The 19,290-nt window shown below is 40.0% G+C and overlaps 2 non-coding genes and 1 pseudogene across 2 annotated transcripts; all 3 read left to right on the top strand.

Annotated features, from left to right (window-relative positions):
- LOC138166799 (H/ACA ribonucleoprotein complex subunit DKC1-like) overlaps positions 1–11,002 on the top strand; it is a 17,354-nt pseudogene extending 6,352 nt beyond the window's left edge.
- On the top strand, positions 1,612–1,742 carry LOC138166884 (small nucleolar RNA SNORA36 family). Its single transcript, XR_011169763.1, has one exon. It is a non-coding gene; the product is annotated as a small nucleolar RNA SNORA36 family (small nucleolar RNA).
- On the top strand, positions 8,625–8,757 carry LOC138166885 (small nucleolar RNA SNORA56). Its single transcript, XR_011169764.1, has one exon. It is a non-coding gene; the product is annotated as a small nucleolar RNA SNORA56 (small nucleolar RNA).
- Positions 11,003–19,290: the final 8,288 nt, after the last annotated feature.

A 19,290-nucleotide genomic window follows, 5' to 3' on the forward strand; every position in this document is an offset into this window, starting at 1 on the left:
TATATATATATATATATATATATATATATACATATATATTTGAATATTTGATTTTAAAACTTTCAATCCCAGATTCATTCCCTTCCCCCCCTGCCACCCACCCCCACTGGGGAGACAAGCAGTTCAGTATAGGTTGTACATGTGTGGCTAATGCAAAACAATAAAATAGTAGATATATTGTAAAAGACTGACTACATTTCCCTCCCACCTGTTCTATTCTCTACTTTGATCCTGTCCCTTTTCAAAAGTGGGTGCTTCCAACTTCCCTCCCCCCCCGCCTGCCCTCCCTTCCATCATCCCCCCTCTCATCCCCTTCCCCCCCCCATTCTCCTGGAGGGTGAGATCCCCTATTTGGTGTGTATTTCCCTCCCTCCTCAAGCCAGATTCAATAGGAATAAGGTTGACCCATTCCCTTCTGCCCTCCTATTCTTCCCCTTCATTGCAACCATTTTCCCCTGCCTCTTCTGTATGAGATAGTTTGCCCCAATCTGTCTCTCCCCATCTCCTCTCATTATACTCCTCTCACCTCTCAATTTCACCTTTTAAGTATCATCCCTTCCTGTTCAATTGGTCCCGTGCCCTCTATCTATGTATACCTGTAAACGTATATACACACATTCACATATGTATTCATATGCCCGCATACCCTCATATAAAGACTATATATATATATATATATTTCTAATCCCTTCAACTACTGAGAAAAGTATCATAAGTTACAATTATTGTTTTTCCATGTAGGAATGTTAATAGTTCAACTTTGACAAGTTCCTTATGATTTCTTTTCCCTGTTTACTTTCTCATGCTTCTCTTGCTTCTTGTATCTGAATGTCAAATTTTCTATCCAACTCTGTTTTTTTCAGCAAGAATGCCTGAAAGTCCTGTATTCCACTGAATGACCATATTTTTCCCCTGAAACATGGTACTCAGTTTTGCTGGGTAGGTGACTCTTGGTCTTAATCCCAGCTCCCTTGACCTCCGGAATATCACATTCCAAGCTCTTCGATCCCTCAGTGTAGAAGCTGCCAGATCCTGGGTTATCCTGATTGTGTTTCCACAATATTCAAATTGTTTCTTCCTGGCTGCTTGTAATATTCTCTCCTTAATCTGGGAATTCCGGAACCTGGCTATAATATTCCTTGGAGTTTTCTTTTGGGGATCTTTTTCTGGAGGTGATAAATCTGGAAATGGCCACAGGAGTCCCTCCGGCTGGTGGCTGGTCAGGTCCGTCCTGGGGCTAAAGCCTTGGCATGGGGCTGGGTTCGGCTCCCAGAGCTCTGCGCTGGCCGATTCCTGCCGGCCTGCTGGGCTGTCCTCAGTGGGAGGTTAGCTTCTCTGTGTCATTATGTGGGTTCTGCAGCTCCAAAGTTTGTTTAGAGTCCCCTTTTTACATGGATTGGGGAGGGTGGAAGCCAGAGCCGGGGGAAGGTCTTGCTTCTACTCTGCCATCTTGGCTCCGCCCCGGGAGCATGGTTTTAAAGTCTGGAAAAAATTGGAAGTCAGGAGATTAACTTGGAGAGAAATGAAAAAAAAATCAGTTCTCCCAGATTTTAGATAGGACTGTTCAATCCACACTCATCTCCCAAGACAAAACACTCAGAGGTTGTAAATATCCAAAGTGTTGAGTGCAGGACAGGGAAGCTCCCGTGTTCTGTTAATTAACTTTGGAACATTAAGGTCTGGCAGGGGGAAAATGAGGATGGAAAAGAACTTCTGTCCTTTTTGTCACCCAGCCTACAATCTGTTCCTGTGTGTCCTGGCATTTTCCTTAGTGTCAGGAGGATGCCTTCTAGTCCTATGGTAACAGTCCAGGGGCAGGGTCCAGCTGGGACTTTTGTTTCAGCAAATACCCTGGAATACTTTTCTACTTTCTCTGAGGATTTGTGCTGTTTTACAATATGTGTAGGTAAGTATTTTTTTTAAAGTTCTCAAGAATGGAAGAATGTCTTTGAGATACATATTGATTAAAGAATTTAGTGGGTGTGTGAGATGACCGCAAAGCTGTACTTCACAAAGGGTTCTTGGTGTTTTATTTTTTACATTTGCTGAATGAAATGCTTTTGGTACAAGTGAGTAAGCTAGAATTTCTGGGTCTAGTCCAGAACCAGGGGGTGTGACATAATATTTATCATCACCTTATTCCTTGCAGGACCACATGGTGACCATGCATCATGATGTATTAGATGCTCAATGGCAGTATGACAATTACAAAGATGAGGGTTACCTTTGCCAGGTTATTTATCCTCTGGAGAACCTGTTGATATCCCATGAAGAACAGGAAAAAAAGTATGACTTGTCTATGGTTAGGGTTGCTACGAACTGGTGGGCCAGACAAGAGGTGCCACACAAACCACACACAATGGAGCAGGGAGAAAAACAAAACAACAGCTGGGTAAAGAGAAAGGCATGAAATCTGGTTTAACAAGAAAAAGGAAGAAAGTTGTTGCCCTGACTGAACCTCTCCAGCCCTCTAACCTTCAACAGAGGCTGATTCAGCTTCTTTGCTTGTCAGATCTTTAGGAATGTTCCATAGAAGAGGTCATATCTGACAAGTGGTAGATCTTATGACAGCTGAATCTGACCTTTGAACTGTTGTGGTTCCCCACCCTAGCCAGAATCTTCTTTAGTTCATGTCATAACTGAAGCAATAGGACCTGGACCTGTGATTTTCCTGGGGGATAAAACTCTTTACCATAGCAGGTACCTTCTCTGCAACTTTGGTCTGAGAAAGTTGCCTGGAGCATTGAACTTATAAATAACTTAGTGAGGATCACCTAGCTGTGGTGGGCCTTAAACTCAGGTCTGCTAGTATCTGAGGTAAGTTTCTTTATCCACTGCACTACACTACCTCTTGTGGAAAAAAAAAACATGTTGATAGCAAAGGAGAATTAAGAAATGCAGCCTCGGACCACTTTTTTTTAAAAGGGAGGGGTAGTGTATGTTGGATTCCTTGATCCCCTACCATGTTGGATGGCATGATTACTGGGCTCCTTCAGACACTAGTTGTGTACTAGACAAAGCACTTCACCTCTTAGCCTTATTTCCCTCATCTGTAAAATAGAAATAATAACATCTGCTTCACAAGGTTGTTGTGAAGCTCAAATTGAGATGTGTATGTAAGATGCCTTGTAAACATAAAAGAGTTACATATAAATGCTCCCTGTGATTAATTAAGTATTTTCTGGTGTGGCTTTGTTCTGTTGGAGCTCAGTGACCAGAGAAGCAGGGCCTGGAGTAGTTTCATGTACAGTGCCCACAGGATGAGTAGAGAGAGGAGAGGGCACAGTGACCTCTCTGGGACAGTAAAAGAAGATTGGGAGTGGGGCAGAATGAGTGCTTTGGATGGAGCCTGATGAGTCACATGCCAAGTTGAGAAAGCCTCTACTAACATACCTTCCACAACATCACTGCTGAATGGTCACCCAGTCTCTATTTGGAACCTTCTGGTGTTGGGGGAAGGGGATGTGTTGCTATACACTTTGAGGGGTTTCTGATTATTCACTTATCCTCATGTGGAGCCACACTTGGCTACTTCACCTTCCCCGATTACAGCCTCTTATTTAGAAGGCCCTGGAAGCAGAAAAGCTTAAAAACTTAGAATCATCAACATATTTTAGTGTTGGAAGAGAGCTTGGAGGACAGGTCTAAACTGGAGATTTCATAGTCTTGAGGTCACCTGGCTGCTTTTAAAGCAAGTCTAAAGAGACCAGTGAGAAAATTGTTGCTTTATGAAAGAAGTGGAGCCACAAGGTAGAGTGGGAAGAGGGCCAGATTTGGAGTCTGAAGCTATTACCTGTCACTTAGGACCTTGGGCCCACCTATCCCACAGCCTCAATTTTTTCATCTGCCCAAAAGGATTGGGTTTTGGGGGCTAAAGTACTTCAGAGCTCTAAATCTGATCACTAAGGTCATAGGATACAGAAGTAGATCCTAAAGGTTTCAATTGTTGACTGGCTCCATAGCTAACTAGGACCAAAGTAAAATTGATAAGAATGTCATGGTGGAGGGGATGCTAGGTGTTCTGGGTTTTGGGGGAAATGAAATGCCTAAGTGGAGAGAGAGTTCTGGGCCTAGTCAGAAGGCCTGACTCTGTCACTTAATAGTTCTATGGGTACGCAACTTGGGTTTTAGGCTCTGAGCTTCAGTCTCTTCACCTGTAAAATGCAGCTAATTTCTACATGTGGGCCATTATGACATTGAACTAAAGCCCAAATGAAGAGCTTAAGAGTTGGAGAGAGAATTTATATGTGTATTTGGGGAGGGGGGGCGATGAGGGTAAAAAAGCAAAACACCTTCAGACTTTGGAGGAAAGCTGTGTGGGAGGGTTTGGGAATTGGGGTTAGGAAGAAAACCAGGAAAATCCAGGTCTAGAGATAAAAAGAAACCTAGGGGCTAGATAGGCTAGTGTCCTCAGGCCTTGGGTGTTAGAGACATCTGGTCTAATGATCTCTGAGGAAGGTAAGTGCTATCCTCCAACTCCAGCCCTACTTCTAACTCAGTGTGGCACAGTTGAGGGTTGGGTCTTCAGATGGATAGTTCCCCAGTTCCAACAGGGGATATTTGCTGTACACTCAGGAACTGGCCTTGGAGCCAGGAAAACCTAAATTTGAGTAATTTTTTTTTGACACATACTAACTGACTGATTGACTATGCCTTGGGAAACTTGTAAGTCTACAAGTTGCAGACCATTTGTTGATAATGAATTAGTATGGAGAGTTGCCTCTAAGAAGTCAGATCCAGAGGGGAAAAAATCAAAACATTTTATTCTGAAGTTTGGGGAGGAACCTGGGTTTTTTTTTTCATCTCTCAATTCCTTTCTACAAGTTAATGCCATCTGTTATGGAGCATGGGATTTTTCACTATGAGGATGGCATTGAAATCAATCAGGAGGTTGTTGTCATCACTACCAAAGGGGAAGCCATTTGAGATGGAAGAACTTTGGCACTAAGTTAAGCAGTCTCAAGGGAACTGGGAAAAAGCTAGCTAAAGGCCATTTCCAACTCTTCAACTCCACCAGATTTCAATTACATTGGACTTTCCCTTTATGCTGGTGGAGTCTAGTAGAGGCAAAGAAAGGATTGGGAGCTTGTAGCACTTTCACTGAACTGTTTTTCCCCCCCTACTTGTTCTTCTGCTAAGGCCCCCTTTACCCACTGAACAGCAGAGCACCTGGCATCTTCCTCTTTCCAGCTCTTAGCACTGTTTCCAGTGGTGGTGATTTGGGGAGAGTTGAAGTATGAGAAATGATTCTTGGTCAAAACAGTAGGCCTGTGAAGTCTGCAGTCCAATTCTTTTGCTAAGACTAGTGCCAGGAAAAGTATCTGGTTAATATGAGTGGTTTTTGTAGAGATTTCTTTGTAGCCAAAAATATAATTATACAGAACTCTTCAGTGGGTATTGCATCCTTGATGTTCTACTCTTGATGTTCTGTTGGGGAAAAATGGTTTTTCCCTGTATGTGAAATGATTACATTTCCCCATTCTCTGAGTGCTGCACTGGCTTTCCTATATAGCACATGTGTTCTGTTGTGATTTCTCTTTGTGATGTAGCACATCTTACTGTGCTCTTCTGTGAGCTATGTGTATGGAGGCAGGGGGGCTCCTGCTTGTAGGCAGAGGATGATGACAGTAAGGCATGGACCCCACTATCCATTGAGGTTTCAAGTACAGATGAAAGATGGAAATCTGATCACAGTGGAGATCAAATGTAGTGATGGGCTTTGGCAGAGCTTCAGGGAAATGTTTTCTGTCAGAATATCAGTGACCTGTTACAATTAAGGTGCCAGTGATCTTGGTCTTACTTGACAATATACTTGACAAATGATCTGTGATCATTTGAACAGAAACTGAGTGTCAGAAGCCAAGGGTTTGCCTCTGAGTGTGTCTTCTGTGTGACTCTATATTGTGAGATGGACACCTCAGAAACAGGTAAACTGCACATATGGGCTTGATTTACCATTTGGATTGTCCAGTCCTAAGAAAGTGATGAGGAAAATGATAATAAAGATAAAAAACTGGTTGTTAAGACATTTACCAGGACAAGCCTAATCCTCTGCATGTTTTCATAAAGACTTTTTTTTTCTGCATTGAACTATGGAGTAAGTAGATCTGGTGGGTGTTTCTCTCCCCCCCCACCCTCATTCTCTTATTTATTTCTGCTTTGTGCAGTTAGTGACTTGATGACTACAGCAGTCATTTCTACCTGCGACAATGGTATAGTGGCCAAGATTAAGAGAGTGATCCTTGAGAGAGACACTTATCCTCGGAAATGGGGTCTGGGCCCAAAGATGAGTTGAATCTGACAGTGGCTTATGTGTCATTCTTTTTTGTCCTTCATTATTATGGGAGACTGACAGCTATATTACTCCTTTGATGGCAAGGTTTGAAAAAAATAGTGATTTCTTTGGGAAAGCATTGCAGGAGTAAGTTCTGACCATTATAATGAACAACATGCCATGGGGTACAGACTCCCTGAAAGCTCAGCTTAATGACCAAGACTTTGGTAGGAGAAAGATTGTGCCCATATTTATCTGGGGCTTCTCTTGGCTCCCTGGTTTGTTTGTTTGTTTGTTTTTAATGGAATTTGTTGCTTTGGTGTGGGGCTTGGAGTAGGACTGGGTGAAGGAGGGCCAGTGTTTGATACCTGCTGAGCAGAACTTGGCCCTGTCCATAACTATTCCCTCCTTGAAGAGAAAGTAACTCTACCTGGTGTTAGCTACATTGACCAGCTTGTTACTGTGTAGCCAGAATCTGATTAGCACACAGGCAAAAATCAACTTTATGTATAGAAATGCAACACCATGCCAATTTACTCTGGCGGCTTGTAGTTTTTATTTGTGTATTTGCTTTGAAGTACCTCCATTTTCTTGCCAGTGACTACTTAACTAATGGCTTAGAACAATAGCTGGTTGTGTTTAGCCAAATCTGCTGGCAGTTATCTAGATAGGGGAGAAAAGTTACTGCTGCCATTCAGAATCACATCTTCAGTCTCTCTATCTTGTTCCATGCTGCCTACAAACAGTTTCACATCTTTCCTCATCTTCCAGAATCTCCCTTTCCATTATCGGCCTATGTCTCTTCTGCTCTTTGTATGTAAGCTCTTTGAAAAAGGTGGTCCACAACAGGTGCCTCCACTTCCTCTCATCTTTTGTCTTAACCCCTTACTCTCCAGCTTCCAACCAAGTTACCAGTGGTCTCATAATTGCCAAATCGAAATGTCTTTTCTCTGTTCTCAGTGTTCCTGACCTGGAGCAGGCCTTATTCCCTCATGCCTGGACTACTGAAATAAATATGGGGGGCGGGGACGGCCTGCCTGCCTTAAGTCTCTCCACACTCCACTCTACCCTTCATTCAGTTACTTAAGTGATTTTCCTAAGGTTACTTGGCTTCCTACTTCCTTTTTTTATTTCCCCTTGGCTTCCTTTTTTGCCTCTAGGATCAGAAACAAAAAACTCTGCTTGCCATTCAGAGCCCCTTTCTACCTGTCCATTCTTCTTACATCTTACTCCCCACCATATACTCTTTGATCCAGTGACCACTGACCTCTTATATAAGACCTACCATCTCTTGGCTCTGGGCATTCTCTCTGTCTCTCCCACCTTTCTTATTTTTCTTTTTCTTTTTTACTTTTTGGAGGGCAATTTGGGGTCAGTGACTTGCCCAAGGTCACACAGCTAAGTTTTTGTGTTAAGTGTCTGAGGCCAGACTTGAACTCAGGTCCTCCTGACTCCAGGGCCAGTGCTCTATTCACTGTGCCACCTAGCCACACCACCCCTCCCCCCCCCTTTTCTTTCAAGAGACTGCAGGCTATAGTAGAAAGTGCTTTGTACTGGGAGTTCTATCCTTAGCTTTGTAGTTTTGGCCAGGTTACAACCAACCTCACAGCTTGTTTGCTAGCTGTCAAAGGGAGGGTGTTAACTGCCCTGCCTGCTATTGCTCTGAGACTCAAAGGAGATAAAATCTGTTAGATGCTAACAAAGTTTAGATTTTTATTTTTATTTTTTTTAAGCAATCTGGGTTAAGTAACTTGCTCAAGGTTACACAGCCAGTTATTTCTGGGTATGGTATTAAGTATCAGAGCCCGGATTTGATCCCACGTCATCCCAACTCTGGGGCCAGTGCTCTTACTCACTGTGCCACCTGGCTGCCCCTAAAGTTCAGATTTTTAAAATTCACATAATATTGGCTTCATTTAAGCAGTCCAGAATTGCTTGTGTTAGGCTTGTTTTCTAATAATTGTGAAAATTGACTTTTTGTTTCTTCATGAGGCAAGTCAAAAGAAGATGATGATCAAGCAAGGACTTCTGGATAAACATGGAAAGTCCAATGACAGTACACCCATGGCTTGGAAGGATGACTATGTGGACTATAGGTGATTGGCAGCCTTTGGCCTTTGGGGATGGCACTAGTTACCAGCTTAGTCTTAGAGGCATTATCAAAACTTTGGTGACTAGTATGCTCAATCATAAAGTGGGGCTTACAAATAGAAATGGGCCAGTGATGCTGCTTAACCAGATAAAATAGTCTCAGCTCAGGGAGACTGCTGGGTCTTGTGGGTTCTCTTAGCATGCTGATAGAAGGGTGGTGTGGGGAAACGGCTATTTAGTATTTGTTGAGTTACCCATAAAGCAAACAGTTATCCTTTTTAGTCTCCCCCTTGTGACTTTAGGGGGTCAGTCTGCAAATTTAAATGGTAAGCAAGATGTTTCTGTCCAGCATCACAGTGTGTGGATGGTGGCTTCAGCCTTACCAAACATCACCAGGTACTCCAGGACTTGAAGGTACCACTGAAGGCTGGAAAGGACAGTGGCAGGGAATTGGGCTTCAAGGATACTGCTTCCTCTCTTTCAGTGTAACTGTCAAGAAAGAACCAGTTGCAGTCCTGGTGGAACCCATGAAGACAGTAAAGACAAGGAAGGTGACTAATATGTTCTTGGCTGTTCATTTAAACCCCCTGTGGGCACACTTGGGATGCACCAGGCTGTAAGCTCTAGCAGTGGGTAGGACTTTTCAAGTTAGCAATAAATCAACTCAAAATACAAAACGGTTGGATCAGCTTATGGTGTTAATATTAGGAAGGAGTCGTTCACAGAGCAAAAGTCCGGTATTAAAGGAGCCTAAACAGGAGAGCAGCCAACCTAAGGAAGGCTTTGCATGTCTGAGACATTCAGGAATTTGGTCACACAGAAAATATCAGTGAGATAGGAATTGCTGGAGGATCTGGTAATGGGGGGGATGAATTCCAGTGGTTAGTGATGGATAGTCAGCACATTGGGCTGATCACCTGGACTAGTGCTTGGTTCTGGCCATTTAATCACTTCCCTCATAGAAAATGCTGTAGGTATAAAGGACTATCCAGGTGTTTGCTAACTCTCTTTGTAACACCACTTTTTTGTTGAGTAGGAGGGTTCCTTTTGGTTCATTCTCTGCAACTTAATTGTTCTTCCTGGTAACTTTAAATGTACGTTTAACTTTTGTTTGTTTTTTAATTAGCAGAAATAAGAAGGGGAGAGTAAAGAGGAAGAGGAGGTTGAGTATAGTGGTTATAGTGATTATGGAGATTATGGTGAGAATGGTGAAGAGGATGAAGAAAGCAACAAGGAGGAAGAAGGCAGTGAAGATGAAGAGGTCAGTGAGGAGGGTGCAGCTGGTGAAGTGGAGGAAGAAGAGGAGGAAGTGGCAGTGGTGGGAGGAGATAGTGATGGAGGTGTTGAAGAGGAAGATGCTGTTGAGGAAGATCATAGTGATGATGAAGATGAAGGAGGTGAAGCCTTTGTTCCTCAACAGGAAGTCAGCAAAAAAGGGAAGAAAAAGAAAATAAAAAAAAGAAGAAGGCTAAAATTGTGGTAGAGAGAACAAGCAAATCAAAGGATTCAGTATGTATTCCAGATAAGTGAAAGGAAGTGATGTTGCATTGGTTTGTGCCCTGGCATGAGTCTAACCTGAGAGCTGTTTTGACCAAATTACACCATTATAACTAGAATATTCAAACTATTGCTAATCGAATCATGCTGAAGCACAAAAACACTTGTTCCCTTGGGTGGGTTCCATATCTGAGACTGGCAGAGTGCTCACTGTGTTCATGAGGCTTATCGCCTCTTGCAAATGCCTCATCAAATGGGATGTTTAATCAAGAGTCCAAGGGAGGTTCCCAGAGCACTCAAGGAGAGCTCAAGGGGGCTCCCAGAGCCCACACCTCATCAGGACACTAGGGTAACTGAAACATACCCAATATGAAGAGCAGGTGATAAAGGAACTGACAACCATGTCATATCATGTATAGATGAGTTGAAGGTGAAGAAAATGGAGATGATGAATCTAGAAAAGAGCTTTGGGCTATCATAAATGTCTTCCAGTATTGAATGACTGTCATTTGGCCCTAAGGACTGTAGGATTTCATTTTGATACAAGGAAAAAGCTTCTTAATAAATAGAGCTGTTCAAAAATGATTGGGCTGCCTTGGGAGGTAGTGGGTTTCCCCTCACTGGAGGTTTTTATGTAGAGTCTGGGTGACCATCTGTAGTGATGTAAAAGAGATTCTTTGTTAGGTCATCAAAATCCTTTGAACTCTAAAGCTCTGTGATTCTGGACTTCTTTTACGCAGTTGGGTGCTTGTCATGTCTTTTCTTAAAGAAAGTAATCATGTTATATATCCCTAGCATCTACAATGCACTGCCTCCATATCTTTACCTTATAGAATCTCTCTCATCCTTTATAACTCTGATGAGGTATGGGCTCAGGGAGCCCCCTCAAGCTCTCCTTGAGTCCTTGAGGTAGGCTCTTGAACTCTGATTAAATCATCTCATTTGATGAGGCATTTGCATTAGGCAATAAGCCTTACATTGTGGCTGGACCCAGACCTCTGTTACTAGCCTAGCCTTCCATTGACCACCTTGAACTGGCCTAGCCCACCATTGTTTGTGGTCTCCAGGTGGCCTCCAGGTACTTCCCACCTCATTAAGTCCTCTTGAAGACCCTCCCCAAACTCCTCCCCTAGACCACCTCTAGATTCCTCCCACAACCATCTGTACATAAGACCCCATCCTGTCTTCACTTTGTGAGAGCACCATAGAATGCCACGTGGGAGAGCGCCATAGAATGCCATGTGGGAGAGCGCCATAGAATAGTGAGCATGCCACAGAATGATCTAGCACAGACTTACTCTGTGTCTAATGCAAGTGAACTTTTAATAAATTTTACTTTTCTTTAGCTGAGAAGACTTGAGTCAAATTCATTTGGCAGGACCCGGATTGTTGGTATTTTGGGGTCTCCAGAGCAACCATAACGCTCTTTATGGGTAACCTCTTCAACTCCATTTAAGCAACATCTTCCACATGTACCCTGTATTAACTATTGCTACTGTTTAGTTACGTCAGTCATACCTGACTCTGTGACACCATTTGAGGTTTTCTTGGCAAAGATACTGGAGTTGTCTGTCATTTCCTTCTCCAGTTCATTTTACAGATGAAAAACTGAGGCAAACAGGGTTAAATTACCTGCACAAGGTCACAATTAGAAGGTGTCTAAGGTTGGACACACAAAGATGAGTCTTCCTGACTCTGGCCCTTTACCCATAGTGCCACTAAATTGCCTCTGGTTTCTTTCTCTATTCAGACAGAAAAAAATCAGAACCCTGCCCTTACTAATCCCCTCAAGAATTCACCTCTCAGCCCTACCCTTATACTTCCTTCTCCTTCCTCCCTCCTCCTATTAAAGAAAAGTAGAAAAATATTTGGGGACCCTTCTTTTTTATTTTTTTTTTAAAGCAATTGGGGTTAAGTAACTTGCTCAAGGTGCTAAGTATAGGAGCCTGGATTCAATCCCCAGGTTATCCCGACACTGGGGCCGGTGCTCTTACTCTCTGTGCTACCTGGCCGCCTCCCTTCTTTTTTATTAACAGAAGTATCTGAGATTAAGTATTATAAAAAAGTATTATTTTCAGTAACTATCGAAAATATTCCTCAAATGTATGATTTTTTTCTTGTTTCTTAGTAAATAAAATCCATAAATTAAAATTTCATTGACGACCCTAAATCTCATAGGGTTTTGACATCATCATTCTAAATGCCCACGATGATTTTATAGTATTATTTATGTAAAAGGTGTAGAAGATTGTTAAAAGTTTTTTTTCTTCTTCCAGATAGTATTACGTAAGTATGTGAGCTGACAAATGATGTAAGAAGCATTCAAATACTTATTATCTATGTGACTCTGAGCACATCAGTTAACCTGCTTGCTTCAGTTTCTTTATCTGTAAAATGGTGATAATAAAAGCATCTCTCTCCTGGGATTGTTATGAGTATAAAATGAGATAATATTTGAAAAATGCTTTACAAACCTTGAAGTGCTATATAATAGCTGACTATTAATACTACTATTTATTGTTTTTGTTGTTATGTAGGCAAACTTGTCAAAAAGTCACATCTCTGCCAATAGATATATTTTATGTTTTAAGACTACAACCAAGAATAAAATAAGGAGGAATGAATACCTCCAACAAATTCAGATAGTCTCTCCCTTCCCTCACTCTATTCAGAAGTAGGCAGATAAAAATCAGGAGTCGACTGAAAATGTAGTATTATGTGATGGATATTTAATGTTTACTTAGTTTAGAAATAGTTAAGTACTGATTTCTCTTCCTCGGTTTTGAAGGTAAGAACACCACATTTTAAAATGCTCACAACTACTGATTTTTTTCCCATTTAATTTTTTATACTTTTTTTTCTTTAGTGTGTATTAACTGAAATGTTTGTTTTAGAGAAAGGGGGTTGCTAAAAACAATAATTTCTTTATTACTCTACATAGTACCTTAAATCTACAAAGTGCTTTCCCCCTGCAATATAAGTAGTGCTAATTTTCTCTATCTGTAAAAATAGGGACAGATAGGAAACCCCACAGTTAAAAGAGCTTCACAGTCACATGGTTAACAGAGTTAGGACTGGAGCCCAAATCTTCAGGCTCTATGTAGAAAGAGTGCTCTTTTCATTCACTCTTCCATGCAAGCTGTATCCCTATACTAAGGATAGTTTCAAGTCTTAGATCCCTTTAAATGAAATGAGAGTAAATGCTGACATCAACTGAAATGAAATTAGAATCATATGGTCATTTGAAAAGGGACAGACAGAATAGGAATCCCTGCAACCTGGGGTATGCTGGTAAATGTTTAACAACCAGGTCTCCTGTATAACCTCCTCAAAAATGTACCCACCAATTTTAAATTTAATCGTATTATTGCCATTATTTTTTTTTATCACTCTCTTAATTAGCAAAACATTAAATTAAGCCCTGATATGTAGAATTTGCCAATTTTCCAAGGTAAAATGTTCACACTGAAACTTTAACAACGAGCTCTATTTTGAACAGACTTAAGCACACTCCTGCATGGAAAACTGGCCTAAACAGTCTCTCCACAATACCTGAAATTCTTTACTTCAGATAATGATGAATTCTTTGTCATCATCTGAAATTTTATCAAATTGATCTATCTTTTTAAATATAAAAGTCCTTTCCCCAGTGCCTGGAATGTTCACCTCCTAAGCTCTGCCTCTTCATTTCCCTGGCCTCCTTCAAGACTCAATTCAAATCTCATCTTCCAAAATTTCTATTTCTCCCACCTTGCTAGTGCCTTATGCTCTGAGATAGCTACCCATCTCTTCTGTCAGTATTATATATGTGTGTATGTATGTTTGTATATATAAAAAAATGTCTTATGTACTAGAAATAGTCTCTGCCATTATGATGTATTTTCTAACCATAGCTATGAAAGGTGTGATCTGTTTTTTTTCTAAGTTTTTTTAATAGTATAACTTTAATATTAAGTTCATTTATACATTTAGAATATATTATTTTATTTTAAATTATTTTAAACTTGGGTCTTGGGGCAGCCAGGTAGCACAGTGAGTAAGAGCACCGGCCCCGGAGTTGGGATAACCTGGGATTGAATAGCATCATACCCAGAAACACCTGGCTGTGTAACCTTGAGCAAGTTACTTAACCCCAATTGCTTTAAAAATAAATAAATAAATAAAAAACAAACTTGGGTCTCCTGGACTGATTTTTGGTTTTCCCAGTAGTTTTTTTTTTTTCAAACAGGGAGTTCTTTGCTAAATTATTTATGTTTCTTGGTTTATAGAACACTGGGTTATTGAATTTTGTTTTTTCTGATTCTTGCTTATATAATCTGTTCCATTGATTTATCTGTTTTAACCAATATTTGATAACTAGTGTTATTTATTATAGTTTGAGTTCTGGACATGCTATTTATTCTTTGTCTCTACATCTATTATTTCTCTTGATATTGAAGAATGTTTTGTTTGTAGACAGTATTCTCATTTAGGTATGAATTGGACTAGTAGTCTCTGATGTCCCTTGTCTCAGAAACCATTAACTTGTACATAGGTCTTAGGTAAAGCATAGGAAATCTATAGACCAATGCCATTAACAAATATTTTAAAATATTTTAAGTAAAATCCTGTCAAAATGACTACAGCAATTAATTCAAGAAATAATTCATTATATTGAAGCTAGATTTATTCCAAGGATACAAAGATGGCTCAACAAAAAGCATATTTGAATACTGATAATGAAGACCCTAAAGCAGCCACTTTCACCCCTGGAAAGCTCAAATTGTTAAGCACTTTTCCCCAAAATCAAGCTAAAACATTACCCTTTACTTGTTGATTACTTCTGGTTATTTTTTCTGGGAGCAAACAGAGTAAGGGTGTTCTTTTGTTCACATAACCTACTCTAATAAAGGTCTCATATCCCTTCCATCACCACCCCCAAACCTCCACACTAAACATTTCCTAGTTTCTTCCATAGATCCTCATATCTCCAGATCTTTCACAATCTAGAATGTTCTCCCCTGGATACTCCATAGCTTACCAATATCCTTCCTAAACTCTGATCCTCTATTCAATTCAATGAAACAAACATTCATCATTTCAATTTAAAAAAATACAACTATTAACAATAACCTCTAATAAAAGCCATTTAATCACAACCCACTATCAACCCTAGAAAGGACTACCAGCTTGTTGTCTTCCAGTTAGATTTGGTGTCAAATACTTGGGCAAGGAGACTTTCCTGGGCATGTACAAGTAGGTTAGCATGGAGGCACTCTCTCCACTCCCACAAGGATGAGGGTAGCCCCATTTAATTGGCTGTTAATGGAAACAGTCCCGTAGCACCTTCCAGTTATTATGACCAATCATAAGAGGCCACCATTATTCACTGGTAAGGGATATATGACTTTGGAATGCCTAAAAGAGTCTTTTTATCCCAAACAGAAATTTTACAGTGCAGACATAGGAAATATTGCTTCCTAAATTTTCTAATTGGCTGACACAGTTTTAACTGTATTTAGAAAATGAGGTTATAAAAGCTAGGGAGTTTTATAGTACTGAAAAGAATTTGAGGATATTGTTTTGAAAAGATGCTAAAGCACTGATGTAAAAACAAAGGACACAGATAAAATGTACTTTTTAAATATTAGGTTAAATTTTAAATGAAATCATATCTTCCACTGAAGAAGAATTTATAAATCCACTTAATTAGAGGAATAAATATAGTATATGTCAAATAGTCCTTTAAAAAGCCTTCTTTTTTGATAATAGAATGTGCTTAATAAATTGAAAATATATGCATTTTTGGTGTATTTGTAATATTTAACATAAAATATTTTTAAATTAAATTTCATGTTTATTTTTAATTTACAACATTTATTTCCACAAGATTTTGAGTTACAAATTTACTCCCCATCTTTCCCCTACCCACCACTCCAAAACAGCAGTCCCACTGTATACCCCCTCCACTAATCTGTTCTCTCCTATATGGTCCCTCATCCCCCTCTGACTTTCTGGGAGGGCAAGATGGATCTCCATACCCCAGCACCTGTATATTTTATTTCCCAGTTGCATGTAAAATAATAATAATAATTATTATTATTATTATTATTTTAAACATTTGATTTTAAAACTGAGTTAGATATTCTTTCTCTTCCTCCCTCATCACCTGCCCTTTCTGGGATGATTAGCAATTCAATTTAGGCTGTACATGGGTAGCTATGTAAAACATTTCCACAGTGGATATACTGTGAAAGACTGATTAAGTTTCTCTCCATCCTATCCCACTACCCACTTGTTCTATTCTCTACTTTGATCCTGTCCTTTTTCAAAACTGCCCTCTTCTCGATCATCCTCCCTCTCATCCCCTGCCCCCCTACTCTCCTGTAGGGCAAGATACCCAATTCAATGTGTATGTCATTCCTCTCTGAGCCAAATTTAATGAGAGTAAGGTTGACCCATTCCCTTTTGCCTTCCTGTTCCCCCCCATTGTAACAGCTTTCCCTTGCCTCTTCTATATGAGATAATTTACCCCAATCTGTCTCTCCCCATCTCCTCTCATATTCCTCTCTAACCTCTCAATTTCACCTTTTAATTATCATCCCTTCCTATTCAATTGATCCTGTGCCCTCTGTTGATGTATACGTGTGCACATATATACACATATTCACCTATGTATTCATATGCACAGATACCCTCTTATACAGACATATATATATGTATATATATATATATATATATATATATATATATATATATGTATGTGTGTGGTTATATACCCTTGAACTATCCTCATACTGAGAAAAGTTTCATAAGTTACAATTATAATTTTTCCATGTAAGCATGTTCAACTCAAAATAGTTCAACTTTTGTAAGTTCCTTAGGATTTCTTTTCCCTATTAAGCTTTTCATGCTTCTCTTACTTCTTGTATTTGAATGTCATATTTTCTATTCAACCCTGGTTTTTTCATCAAGAATGCTTGAAAGTCCTCTATTTCATTGAATGACAATATTTTCCCATGAAATATTATACTCAGTTTTCTTGGGTAGGTGATTCTTGGTTTTAATCCCAGCTGCTTTGACCTCCAGAATATCATATTCCAAGCCCTTTGATCCTTTAATGTAGAAGCTGCTAGGTTTTGTGTCATCCTGATTGTGTTTCCACAATATTTGAATTGTTTCTTCTTGGCTGGTTGTAATATTTTCTCCTTGATCTGGGAACTCTGGAAGCTGGCTATGATATTCTGAAGGGTTTTCTTTTGTGGATCTTTTTCAAGAAGTGGTCAGTAAATTCTTTCAATTTCTATTTTGGTTCTAAAATATCAGGGCAATTTTCCTTGAGAATTTCTTGAAGGATGATTTCTATATTTTTAATCATAGCTTTCAGGTAGTCCAGAAATTTTTAAATTATCTCTCCTGGTTCTATTTTCCAGGTCAGTGGTTTTTCCAATGAGATATTTCACATTGCCTTAATTTTTTTTTCATTTGTTTGGATCTGTTTAATAGTATCTTGATTTCTCATAAAGTCATTAACTTCCATTTGCTCCAGTCAAATTCTGAAGGAATGATTCTCTTCAGTGAGTTTTTGAAATTCTTTTTCCATCTGGCAAATTTGGCTTTTTAAGGCATTCTTCTTCTCAATGGCTTTTTGGGCCTCTTTTGCCATTTGAGTTAATCTATTTTTTAAGGTATTATTTTCTTCAGTCAAGTTGTTCACTCTCTTTTCATGATTTTCTTGCATCATTCTCATTTCTCTTCCCAATTTTTCCTCCACTTCTTTTACTTGATTTTCAAAATCCTTCTTGAGCTCCTCCATGGCCTGTAAGCAGTTCATATTTTTCTTGGAAGTTTTTGGTGCAGGAGTTCTGACTTTGTTGTCTTCCTCCCGTTCCATGCTTTGATCCTTTTTCCCCCAAAAAAGGAATCTAAAGTTGAATTGCTGTACTTGCTTTGCTTTTTTTGCTTGCTTATGTTGCCACTCAGTTACTTGACTTTTGAGCTCTTTGCCACAGCAGAACTCTGCTTACAGGGAGGAGAGCTTTGTCCCAAATTGCTGGGGTTTTCACAGCTGCTGGAGCTATTAGTTGGGTGCCCTCTCTGTAGCCCCCCACAAGCTCTGGCTCACTGGTCACACACCACAGGACCTCCACCCAAGACAGCAATCCAGATCCAGGAAGGTCAAGGCAAGAGCAATTACTGCCCCCCTCCCCCAAACGGTCACCCAGTTCTCCTATGATTCACAGGCCAGGAGGTCTGAAGCAGCCATGTGGAGGCAGCTTCATGGCCAAGGCACCTCCTCCACTTCTCGCTCTAGGGGCTGAGTCCAGACTGCACTCCATCCCGCCCCCAGCTCCAACAAAATTCTTCACTGACCTTTTACTTTGTCTTTGGCACTTATGGATTGATATTTCTGGAAACCACCACAGCTGCTGGTGATCCACTTTCCCAAAGTCCATTCCAGTCACTGCTGGTTGTGGCCACCCTGGGGCTAAAACCGTGGGGTCCTGTGGGACTGGGCTCTGCTCCCAGTGCACTATGACAAACCCTTCCTGTCCATCTGCCAGGCTGCCTTCAGTGGAAAGTTTGTTTCTTTCTGTCACTTTGTGAGTTCTGTAGCTCTAAAATTTGTTTAGAGTCATATTTTATAGGTATTTGACGTCGTTATGGAGGGAGTTCATGGAGTTTTCCTGCTTTTGCGCCACCATCTTGGCTCCCAAAAATATTTTTTAAATGAATCAGTGGGTTTCGGTACAAATGTGCAAAAGTTATATATTTCACATGTTAAAAATTATGCTTCCTAGGGGTGGCTAGGTGGTGCAGTTAATACATCACTGGCCCTGGAGTCAGGAGTACCTGAGTTCAAATCCAGCCTCAGACACTTAACACAAAAAACTAGCCATGTGGCCTTGGGCAAGTCACTTAACCCCAATTGCCCTCTAAAAGGCAAAAAAAAATTATGCTTTCTAATACAAAGAGAATCTAAAGTTCTCTTTTATTTTGATTGATTGGTTATTTGAATATGCTCAAATACAAGTAAGAAATCAAGTAGATTTGTGTTAGATTTATAAATCAAACTTGCTTGCTTAACCAACCATCTTCTAGAACATGGAGTGAAAATAGCACATTGATCAAACAGAACCTTGAGGTCCTTTACTTATTTTCAGATTAAGAAGTAGGAGATGGGGGCAAACAAAAGTAAAAAAGTATGACCAGCTCTATTCTTCTGGTATTAATCAGACCAGCTCAGGGGCTTAGGATAGCAATATTTGGTAGAAGATTTTTTTTATCAACTTATTTGGGTTTGTTTAGTGTTTTTTTTTTGGGGGGGGGGTGTTATTAATTAATTTATTTTTAGTTTTCAACATTCACCTGTATATCTTATTTACCAGTTGCATATAAAAACAGTTTTTGACATTTGTCTTTAAAACTCTGAGTTCCAAATACTTTCC

This window comes from Petaurus breviceps, unplaced genomic scaffold, assembly GCF_028583685.1.
Source record: "Petaurus breviceps papuanus isolate PSGF00001 unplaced genomic scaffold, PetGlider_PUasm1.0 226, whole genome shotgun sequence".
Taxonomy (NCBI): Eukaryota; Metazoa; Chordata; class Mammalia; order Diprotodontia; family Petauridae; genus Petaurus; species Petaurus breviceps.